We start from the raw sequence: 12691 nt of genomic DNA on the forward strand, positions 1-12691 counted from the left end.
GCTTCTTCAGCCTCTTCACAAGGTCTTCCCGATGGTTCTGTCCTGTCTCCTTTTTCTATATGGATACCAGTCATATTGGATTAGGTCCGTATATCTTATTTCACTTTAAATATCTTTTTTTATAGTCCTATCTCCAAATAAGCATATTCTGAGGTAAGGAGGTTAAGATTTAATATATTAATATTGATGTGGGAGGGACAGATTTACCCCCTTCCCAAACCCTAGCTGCCTCCATAGCTCTGAATTTCAATTTTTCTCTTTCAAATACTATGAAAGTGCCAATTTTCTGATGAATTCTTTGTCATTTAGTAGTAATTGCTTCATGTTCTGGCCCTCTGTTTTTATTTTCAACTTCTGTCCCACCTCTGGAAAGAATAGGAACATCTCTTGAAGAAAAACTATGACGAAAATATATGCTTATCTTACCATCATTCCTTCTTCATGTGATGTTGGTCCATCACATACCATTAGGCTCATCAGTTCCTAGTTTGTACTCATGTGTATTACACACACACACACACACACACACACACACACCCACACACACCACAATGCACCTACATATGTCAATTCTGGCTTCTCTGGTTTTCCCTGGTAGGAATGCTGATAAGCATTGAAATTCCATAACATCTAGAAAAAATACTATACTTAATAATTAAAGAATAACTGCATTATATGGGCTTCCCTGGTGCCTCAGGTGGTAAAGAATCTGCCTACAGTGTGGGAGAACTGGGTTTGATCCCTGAGTTGGGAAGATTCCCTGGAGAAGGGAATGGCTATCAAATTTAGTTTCCTTGTCAGGAGAATTCCATGGACAGAAGAGCCTAGCAGGTTACAGTCCATGGAGTCTCAACGAGTTGGGCACGACTGAGCAACTAACACTTTCACTTTTTATTTTCATGTTAATGTGTATAATTATGAGAAGATAAGATAGGACTACAGGTATGTGATTCACTTGGTTGTTGTACCAAGGAAGTGATATGAACTAATAATAACAATGTACTGCTAATAAATTTTAATATAATAAATAGAAGATAGTTATAAACATAATATAAAGATCTAAAATTAAATAGGGATGTATGAAGAAAAAAATGATCATCACATATAATCTTAGCTCTTAATGTTTTTGAGTGCAAATATATAAAATAATTTTTATGCATTTGGCTTCATGTTACAGATGCTATTTTAAAATTTCATCTCTCACTTTAAATCTTGAGCACTTCTGAAAATCAATATTCACAAAACCTTTTTATCTTTACTAAAGTTACTTTGCGTGATTACATAGTACTTTAGAAAAACCGATCTCTTCTTCATGAGTACTGTTGGAGAGTGTCAAGATTTAGCATTTAGACTAACGGAAAGACACACATGCATACACAAAGCTGGATTTTGTTTAGTCCCATCATAAATGTAAACCTCAGTTTTTACCCTGATATATGGGCTTCTATAACAAAGGGACTATCTGAATGGCCATCAACAGAAAGAGAAAGTGTTTTATTCATTTTATTTTATGTTTTTTAAATAAATAAAACTATATTTTAAAAGGTAAATTCTCATTCTTCACCTCTAAAGAAATCTATAATTCATAATATTAATTATACAACTATCCTCTAATATAATTATATGTCAAACATAGTCAACAACGTATTACTTGAGCAATCTATACTCCAGATCTAAAAGCATGTTTTTTTCATAATTTTTGATGGTTGCAATAACCTGATGAGTTTATCAACATATGCACTTATTTCTTTATGTACTCTTATCCAATAATTATGTCTTCTGTCTGACTTAGCCAACACTTTCTGGACATACATGAAATTTTGTTATTATCCATAACTGTACCTTCTCTGTAATATTGATTTCTAGTATCTCTTCTTCTTACCTCAAAAATTACTTGAAGGCACTCGTATTCCACCATTCTATTGACTCAACCATTTTTAACTTCTTTTCTCTACTTTCACTGGAATCCTTTTTCTTTTATTTACCTACTTTATCTACCCTGTCCCATCCTTATAATTGAGAACTACTCTCCCTATTTACAATTAGACAGTGGCTAAGTTACTGTCCTCAAAATATTCTTCCCTCTGAAATATACCTTAAATTTACCTCCCTCATGTTCACCACTATAATATTTAAGGATTATCTGTGATCATAATATTACTAAATTTAATGGTCATTCATCAGAATGTATCTTACTAGACTTATCAGAATCTTGTACACCCGTGGTGGATTCATGTCAATGTATGGCAAAACCAATACAGAGTTGTAAAGTAAAATAAAATTTAAAAAAAAATAGTAAGAAATAGCATTAAATTAAGAGGGAAAAATCAAACCAAGATGGAGACTAATGAAGAAGATATTGTGAGATCGCCTAAGTGATCAACTGTGATGAAAGTGTTTTATTTAACAAAGACAATATGTTCCAGTGGAAAGTGTTTGGGCTTTATTTTACTTTTCAGTTTGTGCATAGGCAATACTGACAAGATAAATTATCTGAGTCTCTAAGCAATAGAAGCAAATCCAAATTGTGTGAACTGAGTCAAAATAAATAAATGAGAAGACATTTCAAAAGAGAGAAACATGAAACAGAAAATTTTTTATTTGGGAAAAAGCACTATGATATTACTCTTCCCTCTGTTTTGAGCTCAGGTGTCTCCCATTCTGTGTAAGCCCTGAGAACTGTTAGGTTTACAGCTCCTCTTTCCTTATTTCCCCAGCTTGTACAGTTTCCCACAATAATTATCTACAGGCGAAGGACAGAATAACCCAGTCTCCTCACTGGTTTTCTTTTCCTAGTAATCCCCGTCCTACTCAGCTGGTGTATAATGTCAAAGACTAGCCATTTCCTGTATTTTGCAGTTTTCTTACTTACAGTGAGAAGTTACATCTAATCCTTGTTACTCCACATGGTCATTAATGATTATCCATAATTATATTTGTATTAATTTAGAATTTATTTTGATGTAAGATGAAGATGAACTTACAGATGAACTTTGGAAACTGCCAATTGCCAGCCATCTAACTTGGTGCTTCCCTTATTTATTGAAAACTTATATTTGTTCTTTTATTTTAGTTTCAGATATCATACATATTCATTCATTTTTAAAAAAGTTTTTATTGAATTTGTTACAATATTATTTCTGTTTTATGTTTTGATTTTTTGGCCAGGAGGCATGTGGGATCTTAGCTTCTCAACCAGGGATTGAACCCACACAGCCTACATTGAAAGTCAGTCTTAACTGCTGGACTGCCATGTATATCCGTTCCTAAGTAAATGTCTGAATGTCTTAAATTTTGTGGTATTGAATCTTTTTTATTAATAATGATACTTAATATCTTATGAAGAAAATATATTTGTCCCATTTAGTTAACATGAGAAACTGATGTTGAACTTTATAAACATGCCTTATATTATTTTTTTATGGTGTTTTAACTATGTGACTTTTTCTCTAACCTATTGGAGTGATGTACTAGAGAAATTGTTTTATAATAATGAGGTATATTTTTTTCTGAATAAATCATCTTTTTTAAGTACAACATTATCTACTATACTTAAGATGTACTTTTCAAAATATATTGTGCAGTATTTATTTATTTTTATTCATAAATAGTGTTGATCTGTACTCTGAGCTACTTTATAAGGTTTTGGAGTTAAAATTTTGATGACCTAATAAAATGACCTGGAAAGTTTTCCAAAATGGTCTTTTTGTTCTTAAGACAGTTTGGACATTTATTTTTATGTGTCTGATATAAAATGTAAAAGAAAACAAAACAAAAACTTACGTTGACTGCATACCTTTTGTGACAGGTCTTCTTGGACATCTTTGCAGTGCATTGTAATGAAACAGTTCTCTCAATATTTCTTTTTTCTGCTCAAGACTATTTTATCTTATATATATTTCTAATCATTTTTTAATACCTCTGTATTTTCTTGCTTGAATTTGACAGTGATTTGTCTAATTTTTTAATTTCCAAACAACTTTTTCTTGTGTTTTTTTTCCTCTAATTCATATATTTTGACTTATATTTTCTTATATTCTTTCTTCCTAGTCAAGTTATTTTATTGTACCCATATTTTCTGAATTAACATTTATATTCATTAAACTATTTTGTTTGCAACATTTTAATGTTTAAAACTGACATGAGAACAGGTTAGTATATGCACTTTAGTCTTGTTCTAGACAACCTTCAATTAAAAAAAAATTTACATTCATTATGCTATATACTGAAATTTAAAAAAAAGTCATGCAGATTTTCTTTTTCCAATGTTACACATTTCTGTTCTCCTAGCAGTGAAATTTAGCAAAGTTTCATCTTATATAAACTAGCTTCCTAATTATGGGGATTTTAATTCCTTATTTCTGTATAGTTCCATAAAGATAAAAATCCTTCAAAATTAACATATTCATTTAGCTAATGGGTAACATAAAGACTTCCTACGTGTCAGTGGGTAACATAAAGTTTTCCCATGTCAGGAGATATTATAAAAGTTCTTCTATGTATCTGTACAGTGGCACGGTTACATAAGAATTGAACTGACCTATTGCAAATTTTGCATAATATGTGTTTTTATAGACTATGGTGAAGAAGCATATCAATCTGGTCAACAAACATTTTACAGTGCATTAAATTCCTATAAAGTCATTATCTTGAGAGAGAAAAGCAAAAGAGAAACAGCTGCCACAATCACTGTAGAGTGCCAAGAAGTAATTAAAACCACCAGTAGAGACTAAACTGATTGAGGAAAGAAATAATAAAAGGTCCACCCAGATCTCACGCAATACGACACAGAGCCAATAAATAGAGCACACACTTTCGCAATTTAGCAGTCTCAAAAACAAACAGGCAACGACAAAAACAGAAACTATAACAAAAGCAGGAGGTCTTAATTTATGGTTGATATGTGTAAAATTAAAATATAGTTATTATTTACAGGTGTCATTACGCTCTGGGATTAACAAGACAGACATCAAATAGAAGTAAGTCAGACTAGAAAACTCTGCACAGCAAAAGAAACCATCAACAAAATGAAAAGACAATCACTAATAAGAGAAAATATTTATATGCTGTATATCTCAGTTCAGTTCAGTCGCTCAGTCATGTCTGACTCTGAGACCCCATGAATCACAACATAACAGGCCTCCCTGTCCATCACCAACTCCCAGAGTCTCCCCAAACTCATGTCCATCGAATTGGTGATGCTATCCAGTCATCTCATCCTCAGTCATCCCCTTCTCCTCCTGCCCCCAATCCTTCCCAGCATCAGAGTCTTTTCCAAGGAGTCAACTCTTCTCATGAGGTGGCCAAAGTATTGGAGTTTGAGCTTCAGCATCAGTCCTTCCAATGAACACCCAGGACTGATCTCCTTTAGGGTGGACTGGGTGGATCTCCATGCAGTCCAAAGGACTCTCAAGAGTCTTCTCCAACACCACAGTTCAAAAGCATCAGTTCTTTGGTGCTCAGCCTTCTTCACAGTCCAACTCTCACATCCATACATGGCCACTGGAAAAACCATAGCCTTGACTAGATGGATCTTTGTTGGCAAAGCAATGTCTCTGCTTTTCAATATGCTATCTAGGTTGTTCATTACTTTTCTTCCAAGGAGTAAGCATCTTTTAATTTCATGGCTGCAATCACCATCTGCAGTGATTTTGAGCCCCCCAAAATAAAGTCTGACACTGTTTCCACTCTTTCCCCATTTATTTCCTATGAAGTGATGGGACCAGATGCCATGATCTTAGTTTTCTGAATGTTGAGCTTTAAGCCAACTTTTCCACTCTCCTCTTTCACTTTCATCAAGAGGGTCTTTAGTTCCTCTTAACTTTCTGCCATAAGGGTGGTGTCATTTGCATACCTGAGGTTATTAATATTTCTCCCAGCATTCTTGAGTCCAGCTGGTGCTTCTTCCAGCCCAGCGTTTCACATGATGTACTCTGCATATAAGTTAAATAAGCAGGGTGACAATATACAGCCTTGACATACCCCTATTCCTATTTGGAACCAATCTGTTGTTCCTTATCCAATTCTAACTGTTGCTTCCTGATCTGCATGCAGATTTCTCAATAGGCAGGTCAGGTGTTCTGGTATTCCCATCTCTTTCAGAATTTTCCAGTTTATTGTGATCCATACAGTCAAAGGCTTTGGCATAGTCAATAAAGCAGAAATAGATGTTTTTCTGGAACTTTCTTGCTTTTTCGATGATCCAACGGATGTTGGCGATTTAATCTCTGCTTCTTCTGCCTTTTCTAAAACCAGCTTGAGCATCTGGAAGTTCATGATTCACGTACCGCTGAAGCTTGGCTTGGAGAATTTTGAGCATTACTTTACTAGCATGTGAGATGGGTGCAACTGTGCGGTAGTTTGAGCATTCTTTGGCATTGCCTTTCTTTGAGATTGAAATGGAAACTGACCTTTTCCAGTCCTGTGGCCACTGCTGAGTTTTCCAAATTTGCTGACATATTGAGTGCAACAATTCCACAGCATCATCTTTCAGGATTTGAAACAGCTCAACTGGAATTCCATCACCTCCCCTAGCTTTGTTCTTAGTGATGATTTCTAAGGCCCACTTGACTTTACATTCCAGGATGTCTGGCTCTAGGTGAGTGATCACACCACAGTGATTATCTGGGTTGTGAAGATCTTTTTTGTACAGTTCTTCTGTGTATTCTTGCCACCTCTTCTTAATATCTTCTGCTTCTGTTAGGTCCATATCATTTCTATCCTTTATCGAGCCCATCTTTTGCATGATATCTTTTGCCCTTGGTATCTCTAATTTTCTTGAAGAGATCTCTAGTCTTTCCCATTCTGTTCTTTTCCTCTATTTCTTTGCATTGATCACTGAGGAAGTCTTTCTTCTCTCTTCTTGCTATTCTTTGGAACTCTGCATTCAGATGCTTATATCTTTCCTTTTCTCCTTTGCTTTTCACTTCTCTTCTTTTCACAGCTAGTCGTAAGGCCTCCTCAGACAGCCATTTTGCTTTTTTGCATTTCATTTCCATGGGGATGGTCTTGATCCCTGTCTCCTGTACAATATCACGAACCTCTGTCCATAGTTCATCAGGCACTCTGTCTATCAGATCTAGTCCCTTAAATCTATTTCTCACTTCCACTGGATAACCATAAGGGATTTGATTTAGGTCATACCTGAATGTTCTAGTGATTTTCCCCATTTTCTTCAATTTAATTCTTAATTTGGCAATAAGGAGCTCATGATCTGAGCCACAGTCAGCTCCCAGTCTTGTTTTTGGTGACTGCATAGTGCTTCTCCATCTTTAGCTGCAAAGAATATAATCAATCTGATTTTGGTGTTGACCATCTGGTGATGTCCATGTGTAGAGTCTTCTCTTGTGTTGTTGGAAGAGAATGTTTGTTATGATCAGTGCATTCTCTTGGCAAAACTCTATTAGCCTTTGCCTTGCTTCATTCTGTACTCCAAGGCCCAATTTGTCTGTTACTCCAGGTGTTTCTTGACTTCCTGCTTTTGCATTCCACTCCCCTATAATGAAAAGGACATCGTTTTGGGGTGTTAGTTCTAAAAAGTCTTGTAGGTCTTCATAGAACTGTTCAACTTCAGCTTCTTCAGTGTTACTGGTTGGGGCATAGACTTGAATTACCTTGATATTGAATGGTTTGCCTTGGAAACGATCAGAGATCATTCTGTCATTTTTGAGATTGCATTCAAGTACTGCATTTCAGACTCTTTTGTTGACCATGATGGCTACTGCATTTCTTCTAAGGGATTCCTGCCCACAGTAGTAGATATAATGGTCATCTGAGTTAAATTCACCCATTCCAGTACATTTTAGTTCACTGATTCCTAGAATGTCGACGTTCACTCTTGCCATCTCCTGTTTGACCACTTCCAATTTGCCTTGATTCATAGACCTGACATTCCAGGTTCCTATGTAGTATTGCTCTTACAGCATTGGACCTTGCTTCTATCACCAGTCACATCCACAACTGGGTATAGTTTTTGCTTTGGCTGCATCCCTTTGTTCTTTCTGAAATTATTTCTCCACTGATGTCCAGTAGCATATTGGGCACCTACCGACCCGGGGAGTTCCCCTTTCAGTATCCTGTCATTTGGCCTTTTCATACTGTTTATGGGGTTCTCAAGGCAAGAATACTGAAGTAGTTTTCCATTCTCTTCTCCAGTGGACCACATTCTGTCAGACCTCTCCTCCATGACCCACCTGTCTTGGGTGGCCCCACACAGCATAGGCTGTGGTCCGTGTGATTAGATTGACTAGTTTTCTGTGATTATGGTTTCAGTGTGTCTGCCCTCTGATGCCCTCTCGCAACACCTACTGTCTTACTTGGGTTTCTCTTACCTTGGTCATGGGGTATCTCTTCATGGCTGCTCCAGGAAAGTGCAGCTGCTGCTCCTTACCTTGGATGAGGGCCTTACCACTGCCCCTCTTGACCTTGGACGTGGAGTAGCTCCTCTCCCCCTGCTGCGCCCTCACAGCTGCCTCTCCTTGGACATGGGGTAGCTCCTCTCAGCTGCTGCCCCTGACCTTGGGCTTAGGGTAGCTCCTCTCGGCTGCTGGCTGCGATGGACCATGCAGAAGCATAGCCGAGAGGAGCTACCCATCTCCAAAGGTCAGGGGCCGTGGCCAAGAGTGCCAGGCTGTGTCAGCATAGGAGTAGCGGAGAGGAGTTACCCCATGTCCGAGGTCAGGGGTGGCGGCCGAGAGGAGCTACCACACACCCAAAGTCAGGGCGGTGGCCGAGAGGAGCTTTATATCTGATAAGAGGTTAATGTACAAAATATATAAAGAACTCATACAATTCAATAGCAACTCCAACCCCCCCCACCCCGCAACAGCACCATTAAAAATGAACAGAGGAACTGAAAGAAAACATACAAATGGTCAGCAAGTATATGAAAAGTTGCTCAACATCACTAAGCATCAGAACATCAGAAAATGTACATCAAAACTAAAATGAGATATTACCACACATGGATAATTTGGGTATATATTAAAGTAACTTTTAGAGTTCTTTGCTGAAAGAATTTGCTTTGTCTAAGTAAGGCTTTAAACTCTATAATACAAACTAAATCAAAAATGCTTGTATTGTACACTCAGTATTTTATTGTAGGTTCAGGGAAGCCTGGAGTGCTATAGTTCATGGCATCACAATGAGTCAGAGATGACTTAGCAACTGAACAACAACAATATTTTTGGTATTTATATTTTAAAAAAACCCCATACTACATTGATATGTATTTATCTAGTTTAAAAATAAAATTATTTTAGTTTTATATCTCTGAAATGGGTAAAGTCATTCCTCGAGTAAGCTAATGAAGAAAAATTTGTTCCTTTTCAAGTGATTCCAACCACACTCATGCTCAATTCTTAAATTTCTGATATTATCTCCATATTGCCATTTTACAAGAATTTAAACACATGAACTGTTCACTGGGAGCTAATATCATGAACTCATAACAGTCCTGAGTAAAAACTAACTATCACACTGACACACTGCTCAACCCACATCAACTCATCTGAAAATAGCTGGAATTGAGCCACAAATTCTCACAAATAATTTTCAAATACAGTTAATAAGTGTTTTGTTTGTTTTAGTTTCTGCTGCTGCTGAGTAGAATATTCCCCAAATTTAATGATTTAAAACAGTATTTCATAATCTATTCCAAGGTCAAAAATTCAGAAAAAACTGTTATGGAGACAGTAGTCTGCTCCACAATGGCTAGAGCTTTGGTTGAGAAGACTTTGAACCACAGGCTAGTGGGTTCAACTGCTTGGAGAGAGAATGATTTGAAGGATATTCACTCACAGGTCTGGTGGTTACTGCTGGCTATTGGCCTAGATCTCAGCTAGATAGTCAGCGTAAACACTTACAAAGGGACCTTCTCATATGTCCCAGGCTTTCTCTTAGCATGGTGGTCTTAAGAAAAGAAGGAAATATCTCTCAGTAGCATCCAGCTCTTTGTGACCCCATGAATGGTAGTCCACCAGGTTCCTCTGTCCATGGGATTTCCCAGGCAAGAATACTGGAGCAGGTTGCCAGTCCCTTCTCAAGGGGATCTTCCTGACCCAGGGATTGAACCCAGGCCTCCTACATTGCAAGTAGATTCTTTACTTTCTAAGCTACCAGGGAAGTCCAATGGTGGTCTCAGGCCATTAGATTTTCTACATGATGGTGCAGGACTTCAGCATTAGTGTTCCAGTGAACAATGCAGAAGCTGCATCTCTTTCATCCCTGGAAGCTGCTGACTTCCACTTCTGCCACTGATTCTTTTGGTCATTCAGTTCAGTTCAGTTGCTCAGTTGTGTCCGACTCTTTGCGACCCCGTGAATCGCAGCACGCCAGGCCTCCTTGTCCATCACCAACTCCCGGAGTTCACTCAGATTCACGTCCATTGAGTCCATGATGCCATCCAGCCATCTCATTCTCTGTCATCCCCTTCCCCTCCTGCCCCCAATCCCTCCCAGCATCAAAGACTTTTCCAATAAGTCAACTCTTCACATGAGGTGGCCAAAGTACTGGAGTTTCAGCTTTAGCATCATTCCTTCCAAAGAAATCCCAGGGTTGATCTCCTTCAGAATGGGCTGGTTGGATCTCCTTGCAGTCCAAGGGACTCTCAAGAGTCTTCTCCAACACCACAGTTCAAAAGCATCAATTATTTGGTGCTCAGCCTTCTTCACAGCCCAACTCTCACATCCATACATGACTACTGGAAATTAGCAAAGTATGAACACAAATTTATGGGGGAGGATTAGTAATATTTTTTGATTGTATTATGGTAGTGTTCTTAGTCATCTTGTTGAATTAGAAGTATTTTTATGGTGATCTTTGAATAACACAATCTGACTACCACTCATTGTTTCAAGAAAATCAAAATTATAACCTTCCTAGATAGATATATATTAACACAATCACCTCTCCATATCCTAGAGTTCTATATATCCACAGATTCAATTAAACATGAGGTGAAAATATTTGTGAAAGTGTTAGTCACTCAGTCTTGTCCCACTCTTTGTGTGATTCCCATGGACTGTAGCCTGTCAGGCTCCTCTGTCCATGGAATTCTTCAGGCATGAATGCTGGAGTGGATAGCCATTCATGTCTTCAAGGGGTCGCTCTGACCCAGGGATCAAACCTGGGTCTACTGCAGTGCAGGCACATTCTTCACCATCTGAGCCACCAGGGAAAACAAATCCCAAAATTTTCCCAAAGAAAAACTTAAATTTACCTTGCCCTGGCAACTATTTATGTAAATTTATAACTATTATATTTACAACTATTTACATAACACTTACATTGTATTGCTTCCTTGATTTCTTAGCTATAAAAAATCCACCTGCAATGTAGCAGACAGGGTTCTATCAATGGGTCAGTAAGATCCCCTGGAGAGAAAAGACAAACCACTCCAGTATGCTTGGAATATGTAAAATCCCACTGACAAAGGAGCCTGATGGGCAGCAGTCCATACTGTTGCAAGAGTTGGACATGACTTGGTGACTAAACAACAAATTACATTGTATTAGGGATTATAAATAATATACATCTAAATTATGTGGAAAATGAACATAGATTTATATAAAGAACTTGAGATTGCGACCCCATGGACTGTAACCTACCAGGCTCCTCTGGAGTGGATTGCCATTTCCTTCTCCGGGGGATCCTGGAACAAATCCCACAGATACTAAGCAATAACTGTATATTATATGTATATAATCCCTTGTCTGCTTTGTTACACAGAGGAGATTTTATTGTGTTAACATTCTTTGTAGTTTCTCTATTTCATATCTTTTATATGCATGTCCATGTAATCCTGTTGCCTTTGGTTCTTCTAAAATCCTGTGCTATTTTCCCTGAGGATATTGAGCTGTGGGATTTCTGGATGAAAGTAACTAATCTTCTAGCACACTGGTACCTCAAACACAAGAAGACTTGTATTAAAGTGTTGACATTTATAAATGTGATTTTGAAGTGAAAATTGATACTTCTTATCAGAAATGATAGGTATACCTATCTTATTCCCCAAAGCATGCACTTTACAATGTAAATATATGACTTGCAATACATGCTTAAAAGTTATGCTAATAAATTAAAAGGTTCTGAACAAAGAGACACTGCACGTTGTTAATCACAATGCAATCTAGTTTGTAATTGCTGGTATTTATTATCACATATTTCCTCCATGACTCAGTGGTAAAGAATCCACCTGCAATACAGGAGGTATTGGAGACACAGCTTTGATCATTCGGGCAGGAAGATCCCTTCGAGTAGGAAATGGCAATCTCCTCCAGTATTCTTGCCTGGAAAATCTATGGACAGAGAAGTCTAGAAGGCTACAGTCCCTGGGGTTGCAAACAGTCAGACACAACTAAGCATTCATTATCACGTATATGTTTAGTGTTATGTCAAAATCTATATTAGGCTCAAGTTTCAACAAGCAATTTTGATTATACATATAATTATAAATCCATTTAAGAGGAAATACTGTAAGACTTCAAAACTAGGTAATAAGCAAGAATGTACACATTGATTAAAATTTACCTTCCATGTTTAACAAAACCATTAACATAATTCTTGAAGATAATAGAATAAAAGTAAAATATTGTGCCTGTTATAAGTGCAATATTATGCTAGGGAATGCTATAAGTTGTTAAATATTGATCTAAAACAAATAGACTGCCAGATATTTCTCTAGCCAAAAATG

The sequence above is a fragment of the Oryx dammah genome, unplaced genomic scaffold (assembly GCF_014754425.2).
Source record: "Oryx dammah isolate SB20612 unplaced genomic scaffold, SCBI_Odam_1.1 HiC_scaffold_2, whole genome shotgun sequence".
NCBI lineage: Eukaryota > Metazoa > Chordata > Mammalia > Artiodactyla > Bovidae > Oryx > Oryx dammah.